The sequence below is a fragment of the Triticum aestivum genome, chromosome 6B, assembly GCF_018294505.1.
Source record: "Triticum aestivum cultivar Chinese Spring chromosome 6B, IWGSC CS RefSeq v2.1, whole genome shotgun sequence".
Taxonomy (NCBI): domain Eukaryota; kingdom Viridiplantae; phylum Streptophyta; class Magnoliopsida; order Poales; family Poaceae; genus Triticum; species Triticum aestivum.
The window spans coordinates 489,371,436-489,388,834 of NC_057810.1; the positions used below are offsets into that span (position 1 = coordinate 489,371,436).

Consider the following 17,399-nt stretch of genomic DNA (forward strand, 5'->3'; position numbering starts at 1 on the left):
GGCCTTGCACACGACAATGAATGCCGAGATGTTGAGGATAGAGTTGTGGGCCAAATCATGGAGGTCCAGCCCATAGTAAAACATTAGTCCGCAGACAAACGGGTGGAGAGGGAATCCCAGCCCGCGGACGAAGTGTGTGAGGAACACAACCCTCTCATGGGGCTCTAGGGTAGGGACGATCTATCCCTTAGCCGGAAGTCGATGAACGATTTCCTTGGCCAGGTAACCGGCCTCCCGGAGCCCCTTGATGTCCTTCTTCTTGACAGAAGAGGCCATCCACTTGCCTCCAACCCCTGATCCAGACATGTTTGGAGTGCTTTTTTGGGCAGAGAAGGCAAGAACTTGGGTGCTGGAGCTTGAGAATGGATGGGCAGAGGAAGGAGAAGGCGTGGGTGAATGAGGATGAATCCTTATCCCCTTATAAAGGCAGTGAAAGTTATGCGCCTCCCTGCTCGCCTTAAAATCTGCCTATTCCCCAAGCACCATGCAGATGATACAGTTGGGTTACCCATGCCCGTATTTATGAGAATCCCGTGATAAGGGGACATGATCTCTGCTTTGACAAGACGTGCCAGTGAAACCGCACCTTGAAATACGGGGCGGTAGGCTAAAAAACGGTTCGAATAATGACTGGGCAGTGGCATGATGTCACGCTACCAAAAGTTGTCAGCGGATTAGAATCGTGAAATATTATACTCTATACGGTTGTGTGTGGTACTTGTTTTGCAGAGCCGGACACATTTCCTGTGTTCGGAAGACTATGTTGGAGTATTCGGAGAAGGAACCCGCGTTGCAATGACGAAGACAATATGCGCGCCGGACTCATTGTCATTGAAGCCTGGGTTAGGGGATACTGAGGAAGTCCTGGACTAAGGGGTCCTCGGACAGCTGGACTATATGCTTGGTCCGGACTGTTGGGCTATGAAGATACAAGATAGAAGACTTCGTCCCGTGTCCGGATGGGGATCTCCTTGGTGTGGAAGGCAAGCTTGGCGATTCGGATATGTAGATTCCTTCCTCTGTAACCGACTTTGTACAACCCTAGTCCCCCCCGGTATCTATATAAACCAGAGGGTTTAGACTTCTAGGGAGAGACACATCAATCACAACCTCATAGGCTAGACTTCTAGGGTTTAGCCATTACGATCTCGTGGTAAATCAACTCTTCTAATACTCATATTCATCAAGATCAATCTAGCAGGAAGTAGGGTATTACCTCCATAGAGAGGGCCCGAACATGGGTAAACATCGTGTCCCCCGCCTCCTGTTACCATCAACCTTAGACGCACAGTTCAGGACCCCCTACCCGAGATCCACCGGTTTTGACACCGACAAGGTGGTCTTCGGATCCCCGGACAACTTCCGAAGCGAAGAGTTGATCTTTGATATCGTCCCCTTCCGCAGCGGCTATCACGCACTGCTCGGATGAAAGGCATTCACTCGATTCAATGCGGTGCCACACTATGCTTATCTCAAGCTCAGGATGCCCGGACCATGCAGTGTCATAACAGTTAATGGAAACATGGAACGCTCCCTCTGTACTGAGGAGCACACCGCTGCCCTTGCAGCAGAAGCACAGAGCAGCCTTTTTAGGCAGAACCTTAATTCGGTGGCCAAGCTCCCGGACACTGTCAAACGAGTCTGGACTACTCTGCAGCAGGACAGTCCATCTCGTCAAGAGCTTGACTAGCAATTCAGCCTCCGTCCCAGTCCCGATCAAACTGCGTCATTTGTACCACGCGTACATAACTACGCACTCAAAATACCATTGGCATAGATGGAGGCACAGCTAGATCGTGGTCCATAGTATGGCTCAACCTGTCCTAGACCCACATACTTTCACTTTTCCTTTTTATTTTCAGGTTTCTTTTGGCCTGATTGTTGGACCTATCAAGGGACAAATACACGAAGACCACAAGAAGCATTGACGTATAAGGGAATTTCCACGTGGTCTCTTTAAACGATCGTTATGCCTGTTTTTAAGAACCCACATGCAGCTCTCCCTTGGTTGTGGCATGTTAAATAGCCCTGTTGCTTATCGCACTAGTTGTACAAATACACATTAATGTATTAATCAAAATATAATGGAAAATAGCCCAAACTCTGTGGCATTAGCCTATTGCTTATTTTTTCTTTTTTATTGTTATCAATTGCACCCGTACACTTTGATACGCCTTAATTGGCTAGGGGCTTCATTACGCCCCGTAATACGGCAACAAAGTCCGAGCACTTTTTTACAGTATAGTTCGGCACCCCGAACTTATAACATTATATGCATTGGCTCCGAGTCATGTCTTTGGTCAATAGTTGGGTTGCCCGGCTCCTGTGCATACTACCTTACATTCCACTATATCGGCTAGGGTAGTAAAGGGAGAACTACTACGATTGCGTCCTGGTTCATCCGGATGAGCACCTCAGTAGAGAAAGCCGAAATTTGACTGTCATGATGCGGCGTGAGCCGGTCAGCTGTTTGAGTGGTTTCAAATCTTTTGCGATTTTTTCCGCATTATGTGATGAATCAGTTTTATCCGATCAGGTGTTTAGAGCATCCCAAGTTCGGACTTACGAATACTAGGGGTAGCGCCTAAATTTTTATTGTCAAACTCCCATGGCTAAGTGAGGGTGATAAAGCCATATAGTCCGATTGCCTGGTTTGTTGCGCTAAACACCTCCTTTAAGGACCAAACTTTGGAGTAAAGAGTGTTTCGATTTATCCCGAACACCCCCGTACTACCTACGTGGGGGGCGGAAGCCGATGACTGGCCAACTCTCAGATTTAACAACACGGCCGCACAGGAGGTAAAATTTTAAATAACAAGCACTATATTACATAATGATCTTGTTTCATAGTACATGACAGGATAACATGAATGTATTCATTCAAAGATAACATCCTTAGCGCATTGCTCCGCCACAAGGCGGGATCCGTCCAGGACACTGTCAAAATACAGCTCGGGCATGCGGTGCTCCTTGCGCGCGGGCGGTCCCTCGGTCGCAACCTTCACGATGTCCATCTTCACCCAATGCATCTTGACTCAGGCGAAGGCCATGTGCGCGCCTTCGATGCAGACCGACCACTTGATGGCATCAAGCCAGGGGCATGCATTGACCAGCCGCTTCACGAGCCCGAAGTAGCTGTTGGGCATAGCTTCGGTAGGCCATAGCCAGGTTATTAAATCCTTCATGGCTAGTTCGGCCACCCTATGCAGTTTTACCAGCTGTTTTAGCTGATCGCTAAAGGGCACCGGATATTCTGGCGCAAGGTATTGCGACCAAAATAGTTTCTCCGTAGAGCTCCTGTCGGTGTGAAAACCGGCGGATCTCGGGTAGGGGGTCCCGAACTGTGCGTCTAGGCGAATGGTAATAGGAGACGAGGGACACGATGTTTTTACCCAGGTTCGGGCCCTCTTGATGGAGGTAAAACCCTACGTCCTGCTTGATTAATATTGATGATGTGGGTTACAAGAGTAGATCTACCACGAGATCAAGGAGGCTAAACCCTAGAAGCTAGCCTATGGTATGATTGTTGTTCGTCCTATGGACTAAGGCCATCCGGTTTATATAGACACCGGAGAGGGCTAGGGTTACACAGAGTCGGTTACAAAGGTAGGAGATCTACATATCCGTATCGCCAATCTTGCCTTCCACGCCAAGGAAACTCCCATCCGGACACGGGACGAAGTCTTCAATCTTGTACCTTCATAGTCTTGGAGTCCGGCCGATGATGATAGTTCGGCTATCCGGACACCCCATAGTCTGGGACTCCCTCAGTAGCCCCCGAACCAGGCTTCAATAACGACGAATCCGGCGCGTATGTTGTCTTCGGTGTTTGCAAGGCGGGTTCTTCTTCATGCTCCATGTGTTTGCCGGATAGTGTCTGGTTGCTTCATAAATGCTGCGCTCCTTGGCTTCCGCGTCTAATAATGGTCTTCTTCCACGCGTCGCACGAATGCGAAAAGCCAGGGTATTTTTATGTTTTACCCCCTAGCTGCGCAAATAAGCTGCCTATAAGAGAGGCGAGGATCCAGATCCAAATCACATCATCCTCCTTCCGCAAGCACTCATCGAGGCGCATCTGACACCAAACCCTAAGCCAGGAGATTGGAGGAGATGCTCAGTCCCGCACAGCGAGTTAGTGACGCTCCAAGCAGAGGGATATCTTCCCCCGGGCTTCATGGTTCCGGTTTGAGCCGGACTGGCCACCTACAAATGTGGGAAGCAGGCGGAGAGCGCCCCCAATCCCTCCAAAGGAGAGCGGGTGTGCTTCGTCTCCTACTTAATAAGGGGACTCGGATTTCCTATACATCCGTTTCTCCGGGGGCTCCTGGAGTTCTACGGACTCCAGCTTCATCACCTTACACCTGCCTCCATTTTGCACATCGCGGGCTTCGTAGCTCTATGTGAGCTGTTCTTGAGCATTGAGCCCCATTTTGAGTTGTGGAAGAGGTTGTTCTGCCTCGTACCCCACTCTCACGAGGGGTCGATATATCAAGTGGGCGGAGTCGAAATATGGCGTATCGCCGGGACCGGATAACTGCCCGGGACCCCGAAGAAGGCGTCCGAAGATTGGCCTTCGGAGTGGTTTTATATGGAGGACGCTCCGCTGCCGGATCCAGTCCGGATTGGCCTTCCGGAGTTCAGCAACGCTCCCCTGGAGAAACGCCTAAGTTGGCGCCCACGGAGCCCTCGACGAGAAGATGATAGTAGCGTCCATTACTTGATGGGCCGGATACGGCTGCTAGCCCATTCCGGATTAACCATGATCGGAGTCATGGTCACATGCATTATGCGTGGGGTGCAGCCGCTCCAATATAGGGGCACCCCATGTGGGACTTCAACAAAGACGACGACACCACCCGTCACGGCCGCAAGGGACCTGGCTCAGCCGACGATCTGGTGAAGATCCTGTCCGGCTTGTACAAGGGGGAGAAGGAGGACTTCCTCCGCACGAATCCTCTGAACGGATTTTCCATGAACAACCCTCAGAGCTGGGTAAGCGGTCGCATGCATATCTGAACCGTGCCTTTAAAGGCAATTGTCTTATTGTATGATTTTGACACAGGAACTGCGTCGGGATGTGGAGGGCATAAAAAGCCCAGCCCCACAACCCGAAGACCCAGAAAGGTCCCTTGATCCAGCCTCCGAAGAGGATCCAGACTTAGCGGTGGAACTGATCGACGGGGTGTACCACCAGCTCAGCATAGATAATACTTTAGTCGCCATTATGGCTGACTACCCCGGTTTGTGTCCGACTTCCCCGGTGAGTACGACCAAAGTCCTGGCGCCGTTACTTCTTTAATGCTTAGTTCTGACCACCGTGCACCAATGGTGTTCGACAGGAAGCGCCTTTACTGCAGGAAGTCGAGCCCGCGGCGATTGGCCGACAAGGGTCAGTCCGGCCCAGCAGGCGGAAGAGGAGTGCAACGCAAACTGAAACGTCGCCGCAACGGTATGGAGCACTGCTATTTTTTAAGGGAAGGATTCCCCGGAGGTATATTAATGCTCATAACTTTTCCAGAAAGAGCACTCGCTGGACAGTGTCCGGAGAGGTTGCCAATCAAGCCTCCGCCAGCCATGCTCCAACGCATGGCCCGGAAGGGGAGGCGAATACAAGGCATGAGTCGGACGCTCCCCCAATGGAGGATGCCGACAGGCTGTCCGCCACCCGGTCTGAGGTGGAGAGCACCATGAATAACAGGCGTCGCCGGACAGTTCTTCGTGACGCGTGTTTCTCCCCGGAGGCGTTAAATGCCTTTGATGCGGGAAACGCGCACCTCCGTGCCACTCAAGATGGGTTAACCAGAGCCACGGAGCAGTATGTGAAAGACATACGTGTAAGTAATTTTAATAGTTATATATGCTAGTAGCCCCCGAGACTTAAAATGGTTAAAATAACTGATTTAAGGATCAATTTTTATGCAGGATCTTACGGAGAAGAATACCCATCTGTCCCAGGAGCTCCAAGAGTGCAAGGCCCAACTTGAGGCCGCACTGGCCGCCACAGGGGGAGCCACAGAGACCCCCGCTGGTAAGACGTACTTTGAAAAGATAATTAATTAACAAAGTGCGGCGTGAATCTGACAATAATATTGCAGAGGGCGCCGGACTAGATCCGAACAAGTAACAGCTACTGCGTCAGCTAAAGGCTGGCGAGAGGGTGCTTATGAAGGTGCAGCAGGAGAGAAACAAGCTCCAAGATGCCCACACCCAGCTAGGAGAAGAGCTGAAAGGTGTTCGGGCCCAGCTGTCTGGCTCCTTGAAGGAGAATCAGCGACTTCGTCGCGGCATTTATAGTAAGTGCTTGAGCAAATTCCTTTGAAAAGAAGAATTCAGCGAGGAAGTCGTTTGACAGAAATATGTCTTTAGGTGTGCTCACAGGTTGCCCTGCGGAGGAAATGCCTGGGTTAACAGGTGACCAACTTCCCGAGTTGGTGCAATTGTTCGAACGTGTTCGGCAGGCGATGAGTGGCGTCGTTCAGGCTTTATGGCCATCCGTCTCCCTACCCGAGGGCCTTGGTGAGCTTGCTGAGAAGCTCCAGGGAGCACGGCGACGCCTCCATTTGTGGAAGATATCGGCCTGCCATCAGGGCGCCAGGGAGGCCTGGGCCATGGTGAAGACGCGCTACCCGAAGGCTGACCCAAACCACATGGCCGAGGTCGGACCTGCGGGGCCTGATGGGAAGGAGATCCCTGTGAGCTTGATGTATGGCCAAGTAGAACTAGCCGCGAAATATTCCCAACAGGACTGTAAATTAGACAGCCTGTTAGATGTGATTGAGGAGGAGTATAATCAGTCGGTTTGACGATGTAATTTGAAATGACATGTAAGATGCCTTCTAGCCGGATTGTAGATCGTTTGTCTTTGCGGACCGTTTCGCTTCAACCTCGGGACCCAACAGTCCGGAGTGTGTCTGAATACCCCTACGGTTATAAAAGAACTGGGGCATGCATGGAGACAAGGCGTCGGGGTCATAATTGCTTTATCAGACAAGTGCCCAACTAGTTATGTTATATTACATGGTTAGTAAGAAACATCTTCCAATGAGAATAGTTCCGTTAAGGGTTCCTTTCCCTGGGAGGCATGCCCTAAGGTGCAATGTCGGACTGCGAAAATAGCAGAAAAAGCATCTGGGGGCTTCTAAATAAGTAAGTAATAAATCATCTTTCAAGTCACCGACCGAATATTCTCTTAAGAACGCTAGCTTTCGGCTTCACCCAGTCTGAGGTACACATCCGGCTGAACCGGCAGTAACAATCGCAGAGGTGCTCCCTTTACCTCCTAGCCGAACAATCGGGAACGTAGGGGTAAGCACAGGAGCTAGGCAACCCAGCTTGGCCAAAACTTAAGTCATATCGATGCATATAATGGTGAATAAAAGGTACATGCGGAAGTATGACACATGTATTGGGCGTGAAGCCCATATTAATAAGCTTCTGGTAAAAAAGCCCCCAGGTATAATGAGTGCTAGGAGCACATCAAGTGTGTGCGAACAAAGCGCAAATCAGCCTATAAAAGGTATTGAAAAAAAAGTGGGAAGAAGGAGGGGGACAAGAGACAGTAAAAAATATAAAAAGGTGGACGGGGGAGTGAGACAAACTCTGAGTCCGGTGTTTAGGCGTAGAATCTTCGGAGACGGGCTGTGTTCCATGGGTTCGGCTCAAGTCGGTTGTCAGATGCTTTACGTAGACGGTATGCTCCGCCGGTCAGGACTTGGTCGATGATGAAGGGACCTTCCCACTTGGGCTTAAGTTTGTCCTTTTTCTTGTCCGGCAGGCGTAGAACGAGTTCGCCGACGTTGTAAGTTTTGGCCCGTACTTCTCTGCTTTGATATCTTCGAGCCTGCTGCTAATAGAATGCGGAACGAGCCTTTGCCATGTCCCGCTCCTCCTCTAAGGCGTCCAAACTGTGCTGCCGATCCAACTCGGCTTCTCTTTCTTCGTACATGCGCACACGAGGTGAGTCATGAATTATATCGCAAGGCAGAACTGCCTCTGCGCCATCCACCATGAAAAATGGTGTGAATCCAGTAGTTTGGTTTGGCATGGTCCGCAGCCCCCAGAGTACAGAGTCGAGCTCCTCTACCCAGTGCGTGTTAGATTCCTTGAGGGACCGCACTAGTCTGGGTTTGATGCCGCTCATGATTAGACCATTTGCTCGCTTGACTTGACCGTTAGTTTGGGGGTGATAGACTGAAGCGTAATCGAGCTTGATGCCCATGTTTTTGCACCAGAGTTTAACCTCGTCGGCAGTGAAGTTTGTGCCGTTATCAGTGATGATGTTGTGGGGGACGCCAAAACAGTGTACTACCTCGGATAGGAAGTCTATCACCGGTCCGGATTCTGCCGTTTTAACCGGCTTGGCCTTAATCCATTTGGTGAATTTGTCCACCATGACCAATAAGTATTTGTGCTTGTGGGTTCCCCCTTTAAGGGGTCCAACCATGTCAAGCCCCCAGACCGTGAACAGCCAGGTAATGGGTATAGTTTTGAGGGCGGTGGGTGGCATGTGGCTCTGATTAGCAAAGAGCTGGCAACCGACGCATCGTTGGACTAAGTCCTGAGCATCTGCCCGGGCTGTCGGCCAATAAAATCTTGTACGGAAGGCCTTGCCTATGAGTGTCCGGGCTGCAGCGTGGTGCCCGCCGAGTCCGGCGTGAATTTCACCCAGGAGATTCCGCCCCTCCTCTTCGGAGATACACCTTTGAAGGACTCCGGTTGTGCTTTTCTTATAAAGTTCTCCCTCATGGACCTTGTAGGCTTTAGATCACCGAACTATGCAGCAGGCCTCATTTTGGTCTTCGGGAAGTTCCTGCCGAATTAAGTAGGCTAGGAATGGTTCTGTACACGGGGCAATTATTGCCATTATTTCGTGAGCTGAAGGTGTTATTTCGTTGGCTGAGCCGCCGATTGTGTCAGAATGGTCTGAGTTCGGTGATGCAGCTGGCTCCGGATTGTTATTTTCGGACTCCTCTTCCCGTAACACGGATGGCTTGAAGAGCCGTTCCAGGAAGATGTTTGGAGGGACGGCGTCTCGTTTCGCGCCTATGCGTGCTAACACGTCTGCTGCCTGGTTATTATCCCGGGCTACATGGTGGAATTCGAGTCCTTCGAACCGAGCTGACATTTTTAGGACGGCGTTGCGGTAAGCTTCCATTTTTGCATCTTTGGCATCAAAGTCTCCATTTACTTGGGATATTGCAAGGTTTGAATCCCCGCGCACCTCTAGGCATTGAATGCCCATGGAGATTGCCATCCGGAGGCCATGTAGAAGGGCCTCGTATTCGGCTGCGTTATTGGAGTCCATGTACATTATTTGAAGCACGTATTGGATTGTGTCTCCAGTTGGGGACGTCAGGACGACGCCAGCCCCCAAGCCAGCCAACATTTTGGATCCGTCGAAATGCATGATCCAATTGGAGTATGCGCCGTACTCTTTAGGGAGTTCGGCTTCGGTCCATTCGGCGACGAAGTCGGCCAGAACCTGCGACTTTATAGCTCGCTGTGGTTTATAGGTTATGTCAAATGGTAAGAGCTCAATAGCCCATTTTGCAATCCTGCCCGTTGCGTCGCGATTGTTTATAATATTGTTGAGAGGTACTTCGGAGGCCACCGTTATGGAACACTCTTGAAAGTAGTGTCGCAGCTTCTGGGATGCCATGAACACCGCATATGCTATCTTTTGATAATGTGGGTACCGGGACTTGCATGGAGTTAGAACAGTGGATACGTAGTACACTGGTTTTTGAAGAGGAAATCTGTGCCCTTCTGTCTCTCGCTCGACGACGAGTACCGCGCTGACGACTTGATGTGTTGCTGCGATATATAATAACATAGGTTCGCCCAGGTTGGGCGCGGCCAGGACCGGATTTGTTGCCAGTATGGCCTTTATTTCTTCGAGTCCGGTTGTGGCAGCATCCGTCCATTCGAAATGTTCGGTGCGCCGGAGGAGGCGGTAGAGGGGCAGAGCCTTTTCTCCCAAACGGGAGATGAAGCGACTTAAGGCCGCTACGCATCCGGTTAGTTTTTGTATTTGCTGGAGGTCTTTTGGAATATCCAATTGTGACAGAGCTCGGATTTTGGCCGGGTTTGCTTCAATTCCTCTACCGAATACGATGAAGCCCAAGAGCTTTCCGGCTGGTACGCCGAAGACGCATTTTTTCGGATTGAGCTTAATGTCATATGCTCGGAGGTTGTCGAATGTCACCCTCAAGTCTTCTACTAGAGTTTCGACGTGTTTGGTCTTGACGACCACATCGTCTACGTATGCCTCTACTGTTTTGCCTATCTGGGTAGCCAGACATGTTTGAATCATGCGCTGATATGTTGCGCCGGCGTTTTTGAGTCCGAAGGGCATTGTGTTGAAGCAGAATGGCCCATATGGAGTAATGAATGCCGTTGCGGCCTGGTCTTTCTCTGCCATCTTGATTTGATGGTATCCGGAGTATGCGTCGAGGAAGCACAATGAATCGTGCCCTGCGGTAGCATCGATGATTTGGTCGATGCGAGGGAGGGGGAAAGGGTCCTTTGGACAGGCCTTGTTAAGGTCTTTAAAATCGACGCAGAGGCGCCAGGATTTGTCCTTTTTTGGTACCATTACTAGATTGGCTAGCCAGTCCGGATGTTTTATATCTCTGATGAATCCAGCTTCTAAGAGTTTGGCTAGCTCTTCTCCCATTGCCTGTCTTTTGGGTTCGGAAAATCGCCGAAGAGCTTGTTTGACCGGCTTGAATCCTTTTAGGATGTTTAGGCTGTGCTCTGCCTGCCTGGGTGGGATTCCTGGCATGTCTGAAGGGTGTCAGGCAAAAATGTCCCAATTTTCCCGAAGGAATTCTCGTAGTGCGGCTTCAACATCAGGACTTAATTGTGCCCCAATGGAGGCCGTCTTTGTGGGGTCCATTGGATGGACCTGAAATTTGACTATTTCGTCTGCTGGTTTAAAAGAGGTGGACTTGGACCTCTTATCGAGTATCACATCGTCCCTATCCACCATGGAGCGCAGCGTAGTTAGTTCCTCTGCCGCTAGGGCTTCGCACAATGCCTCTAGGGCCAGTGCGGCTGTCTCATTTTCAGCGCGGAGTGCTGTATCTGGATCACTGGCAAGAGTGATTATCCCATTGGGTCCGGGCATTTTGAGCTTCATGTACCCATAGTGGGGTATAGCTTGGAATATTGTGAATGCCTCTCGCCCTAACAAAGCGTGATATCCGCTGCCGAATGGGGCCACTTGGAACGTGACCTCCTCGGACCTGTAATTGTCCAGTGAGCCGAACACTACATCTAGTGTGATTTTTCCTGTGCAACGTACTTCTCGACTAGGGACTATCCCTATGAAGGTTGTGCTGCTTCGCTCGATGCGGCTCCAGTCAATATCCATTTTTTGAAAGGTTTCCTTGTAGATGAGGTTTAATCCGCTGCCGCCATCCATGAGTACCTTGGTAAGGCGAAAGCCGTCCACTATCGGACTGAGGACCAATGCGGCTGGTGCTCTAGCTGTTTCGAATTTAGGTTCGTCGCTGGCGTTGAAGGTGATAGCCATGTCACTCCATGGATTTGCTGTTGCTACTTGGTAGACTTCGGCGAGGCCGCGGATTTTTCGTTTTCGCATGTTATTTGATGCAAAAGTCTCGAAGACTGTTAATACCGTACCGGTACTGCTGGGCTGTTTGCCCGGGGCTAAAAAGCCTTCGCCACTTTTGGCCACCTGCCGTAGTATCCAACATGCTCGAAGGCTGTGTGTTGGAGTGGCGCCCTCCGTACTATGGATTTTGCAGGTTCCGTTGAGCCAGCCCTCTAGTACGGTTCCATGCCCTTTAGGGGGGTCTTTGCTTTTTGGTTTTTAACCCGGGTGCTTGAGTATGGCGCACCCTTTTACTTCGGACTAGGGTTGTGGTCAAGGCCGGACTGTCCCAAAACCTAGTTTCGGTGTTCCTGGCACTCTCTACCGCACATTATTTTTGTACGATAGTCGCTAGGTCGATGAAGCGTGTAACTTCGCGACGACTTATGGCGTTCATGATTCCCTTGTCCGTGCAATTGTTGCCGAAAATTGAAATCGCGCTTTCTTCGCAGCAGTCCTTTATCCTGTTCATAACCGGGAGGAATCTGGCCCAGTAATGATGTACTGTTTCATCGGGCTCTTGCCATATTCGAGATAGATCGCTTATGTTTGGGTGGGCGGGTGGAATCAAGTTCGGAACCCTGCCCGATCTGAGGCTCAAAGGCCAAGAAGTTTCCGGATTTGGAAGCTTGACTTGCTGGATGCTTTCCAATGAATCTAGTCCGATGCCTGACTCTAAGTTCAGTATTTGATTAGAGTCCGTCCCTTCGCGGGAATCCGGCTTGGAGGGATCGGGAATCCGGACATAGTTGGTTTTCAACGTAGAAGAAGGGTTGCCGCATTGTTCCTCTACCACGACAATGTGGTGGGTGGCCTGAGGAGAGTTAATCTCTCTCAGATCGGGTTTAAGCCCAATCTGATCGTAGTCTGTAGTGACTCCCAGGGCGGTGATGCGATCCAAGAGCTCGTTTACGGAGGAGAGCTCAATCGGATCTAACTGCTCGGCGAATTCCGGGATGACGTGAAGATCGCTTTTGATGACCTGAGAGGTCATCGTCGGAGCGGTGGCCGAACAGGCGGTCATAAGAAAACCACCTAGCCAGACAGTTTGGCCGACGGCCAAAGCTCTCTTGACGATGGTGCCATCTTTAAAGACGGGAGAAGGCATCCTTCCTGATCGCGACGGCACAGAGGAACTCTCAATGAAAGCACCAATGTCGGTGTCAAAACCGGCGGATCTCGGGTAGGGGGTCCTGAACTGTGCGTCTAGGCGGATGGTAACAAGAGACGAGGGACACGATGTTTTTACCCAGGTTCGGGCCCTCTTGATGGAGGTAAAACCCTACGTCCTGCTTGATTAATATTGATGATGTGGGTTACAAGAGTAGATCTACCACGAGATCAAGGAGGCTAAACCCTAGAAGCTAGCCTATGGTATGATTGTTGTTCGTCCTATGGACTAAGGCCATCCGGTTTATATAGACACCAGAGAGGGCTAGGGTTACACAAAGTTGGTTACAAAGGTAGGAGATCTACATATCCGTATCGCCAAGCTTGCCTTCCACGCCAAGGAAAGTCCCATCCGGAGACGGGACGAAGTCTTCAATCTTGTATCTTCATAGTCTTGGAGTCCGGCCGATGATGATAGTTCGGCTATCCGGACACCCCCTAGTCCGGGACTCCCTCAGCTCCCCTCTTGAGCTTGGAAGAATTCCGCAGCGTCTGAAACACTTCGCGGCAGATCCGCAAATGCCCCTTGAGAACTCCAAATCCGGGTCAGTAATAGGAACCTTTTCTTCACATATTTTCTCTGCATAATAAAGGCCTTACCCGCCGCGGTTTTTCTGGCCTCCTGGATTTCCTGGAGGGTGCCTTGTGCTTCAACCCAGGCATCGTGTGCATTTTGGCGGGCCTTGTCAAGTTCGGACTCTTGATCTGCAAGGTTGCACTCCAAGGACTCGCATTTCTTCACGACATCCTGGAGCTCCTGCTGGACCTCACTGACCCTGGCCTCATGCATTTCACGGACGACCTTTTCCTTGGCTGCTTTCTCCTCGGCCTCGGCCAGCACCTTCTTGAGGGTCTCCACCTCGGCCGCCGCTCCTAACAAAAAAATGGCACTTTAGTTAGCACAAATCATTCATCCTTCCTGAATATATACAGGTTATTGCATACCTTGACTATCTTCCAGCTGCTTCTTCACACGGCTGAGTTCCTCCTCGGTCCACTCCAGACTCTGTGTCAGTCCAGAGACCTCAGCAGTATGAGAGGTCGCAGCCAGCAGCGACGCATGCTTGTTCACATAGACATGTTATGTTAGACTCCTGTGAAAATTATTTGATCCTCTATTCGACTTTTTTTCCGAACACCGAACAGAGTATTAGGGTCTACTGTCTATACTGTGACATTATTTTTATAATTGCGTTGCTTACCTCAAAGCCTGTTAGAAGGCTTGTGCAGGCTTCGGTCAGTCTGCTCTTTGCAGATTGGATCCTCTCAATCATCGTACCCATAAGGGTACGGTGTTCTTCAACAATGGAAGTGCCTCGCAGCGCTTCCAACAAATTATCCGGTGCCTCTAGATGGATAGAGGTCACCAGCGAAATAGGCTCACCTCCTTCTTTCGAAAGAGGAGGCTCGCCTGATTCCGGAGCCGTGTGGGTCTCCGGAATTATATTCAGCTGGGGGCCGAATTGGATATGGCCCCCATCGTCAGTATCCATGGGGGTTTGCTCCCCATGTGTCCGGTAGCCGAGGCTTGACCCTCCGACGCTTCCCTGATGGCCTCCTGAGTCTCTCCCTGGCCTGGGATCCTTCGGGACAACACCTTGGTGTTATCCATGGCCTTGGGAGAGGAGGCCGCTGGAAGGGTCCCGCTGTCCATCACCTCCGGGTCCAGTGAATCCCCCGAAGATGAGGATCACTCGAGATTGGACCGAGCCGGACTGCAAATACATGATTCAACACGTTAAAACAATGAAGTAGAGAGGCCGGATGTATGAATGTGTCCGGGTACTCACGATTTGGCCAGGGGATTGTCCCTGGGCCGCCACTCCGAGCTGCTGTCGGTGGCCGCGCTGGAGCTGTCCAGAAGGGAAGCTTTCCCCTTCTTGGATGCTTCGGCCTCCAAACGCGTGGAGTCCATCCTTTTCTTTCTTCCCCCTCAGGGGGGAATGGCTTTTTAATCTTCCTCTTCTTCCTCGTCGCCCTCGGCGGCGGAGGAATGAGTCTCGGCGTCTTCGGACGTCATGTCCGAAGTGCCCTTCTTACGGAGGCCACCTTTGGTCCCCTTGGCCTTCTTCTCGGCCTTCTTCTCAGGTGCTTGGTAGGGCGCCGGAACCAGCATCTTCGTTAGAAGTGGAATTTCTGGATCTTCGGGTAGCGGAGCCGGACATTGAATCTGCTTCGCCTTCTTCGTCCAGCCCTCAAAGAATTAATAGGGAGGCTTAGGCGTCTTCCTCGAATATGCAAGTAAAGGATACAACTTGAAAACATGAAAAAACTTACCGGACTAGCAGGATGGGCCTAGTCTTGCCCACGCTCCTCGGTCGTGGCCGGCCGCGTCTTGCTGGACTTGACAAGCACCTTCCAAATGTCTTCGTGCGTAGTGTCGAAGAACTACAGCAAGGTCTGGTGCTTGGCCGGAATGAACTCCCATAAATGGCAAGTACGGCGTTGGCACGGTAGGATCCGTCGAATAAGCATCACCTAGATCACACTGACGAGTTTGACAGTCTTGTTTATCATGTTCTGTATGCGCGTCTAAAGCATTGTCAGCTCGTCCAGCAAAGACCAGTCCAGGCCCTTCTCTGGCCAGGAGGTGAGCCGCATCGGGGCTCCGGACCGGAATGCGGGAGCCACGTCCCAGGTGGTGCCGCGCGGCTCTGTGACGTAGAACCACTTCGACTGCCACCCTTTGCCAGTCTCCACGAAGGAGCCTTCGGGCCATGTGACGTTGGGCATCTTGCTCACCATGGCGCCTCCGCACTCTGCATGTTGACCACTCACCACCTTCGGCTTCACATTGAAGATCTTTAGCCATAATCCGAAGTGAGGTGGGATGCGGAGGAAGGCCTCACACACAACAATAAATGCCGAGATGTTGAGGATGGAGTTGGGGGCTAGATCATGGAAGTCCAGCCTATAGTAGAACATGACTCCGCGGACGAACGGGTGGAGAGGGAATCCCAGCCCGCGAACGAAGTGGGAGATGAATACCACCCTCTCATGGGGCTCCGGGGTAGGGACGATCTGTCCCTTGGCCGGAAGCTGATGGACGATTTCCTTAGCCAAGTACCCGGCCTCCCGGAGCTTCGTAATGTCCTTCTCCTTGACGGAGGAGGCCATCCATTTGCCCTGCAATCCGGATCCGGACATGGTTGGAGTGCTTTTTTGGGCGGAGAAGATGAGAGCTTGGGCGCTGGAGCTCGAAAATGGATGGGCAGAGAAAAAGAAGGCGTGGGTGAAAAAGGTGAATCCTTATCTCTTTATAAAGGCAGTGAATATCAAGCGCCTCCCCACTCACCTTAAAACTCACCTATTCGCCATGGGCCGTGCAGATGGCACGGTTGGGTTACCCATGCCCATATTGATGAGAATCCTGCAATAAGGGGACATGATCTCCGATTTGACAAGACATGCCAATGAAACCGCATCTCGAAATATGGAGCGGCAGGCTAAAAACTGTTCGAATAATGACCGGGCGGCGATGTGATGTCACACTACAAAAAGTTGTCAGCGGATTGGACTCGTGAAATATTGTACTCTCTAAGGTTGTGTGTGGGATTTGTTTTGCAGAGACGGACACGATTCTTGTGTTCGGAGACTATTTTGGAGTATTCGGAAGAGGAACCCGCCTTGCAATGCCGAAGACAATCTGCACGCCGGACACCTCGTCATTGAAGCCTGGTTCAGGGGCTACTGAGGGAGTCCTGGATTAAGGGGTACTCGGACGGCCGGACTATTTACATGGGCCGGACTGTTGGGCTATGAAGATACAAGATAGAAGACTTCTTCCCGTGTTCGGAGGGGACTCTCCTTTGCGTGGATGGCAAGCTTGGCGTTTGGATATGTAGATTCCTTTCTCTGTAACTGACTTTGTATAACCCTAGTCCCCTCCGGTGTCTATATAAACCGGAGGGTTTAGTCCGTAGAGGCAATCACAATCATAATCATATAGGCTAGACTTCTAGGGTTTTAGCCATTACGATCTCGTGGTAGATCAACTCTTGTAATACTCATATTCATCAAGATCAATCAAGAAGGAAGTAGGGTATTACCTCCATAGAGAGGGCCCGAACCTGGGTAAATATCGTGTCCCCCGCCTCCTGTTACCATCGACCTTAGACGCACAGTTCGGGACCCCCTACCCGAGATCCACCGGTTTTGACACCGACACTTATTGCAAAAATTTATTAGCTATCGAAACAAAGTACTACACGCATGCTCCTAGGGAAGGGTTGGTAGGAGTTAATCATCGTGCGATCCCGACCTCCACACAAAGGAAGACAATCAATAAATAAATCATGCTCCAACTTCATTACATAACGGTTCACCATACGTCCATGCTACAAGAATCACAAACTTTTAACACAAGTTCTAGCAATCCACAATTAATCACTAGCATGACTCTAATATCACCATCTTTATATCTCAAAATAAATGCAAGGAATCAAACTTCTCATAGTATTCAATGCTCTTTATATGAAAGTTTTTATTATATCCCTCTTGGATGCCCATCATATTAGGACTAAAATTCATAACCTAAGCCAATTACCATGCTGTTTAGAGACTCTCAAAATAATATAAGTGAAGCATTAGAGTTCATAAATTTCTATAAAAT

The 17,399-nt window shown here is 50.6% G+C and overlaps 1 pseudogene; it reads left to right on the forward strand.

Moving 5' to 3' along the window:
• The window catches only part of LOC123139283 (uncharacterized), a 123,625-nt pseudogene that overhangs the window by 17,543 nt on the left and 88,683 nt on the right, over positions 1 to 17,399 (forward strand).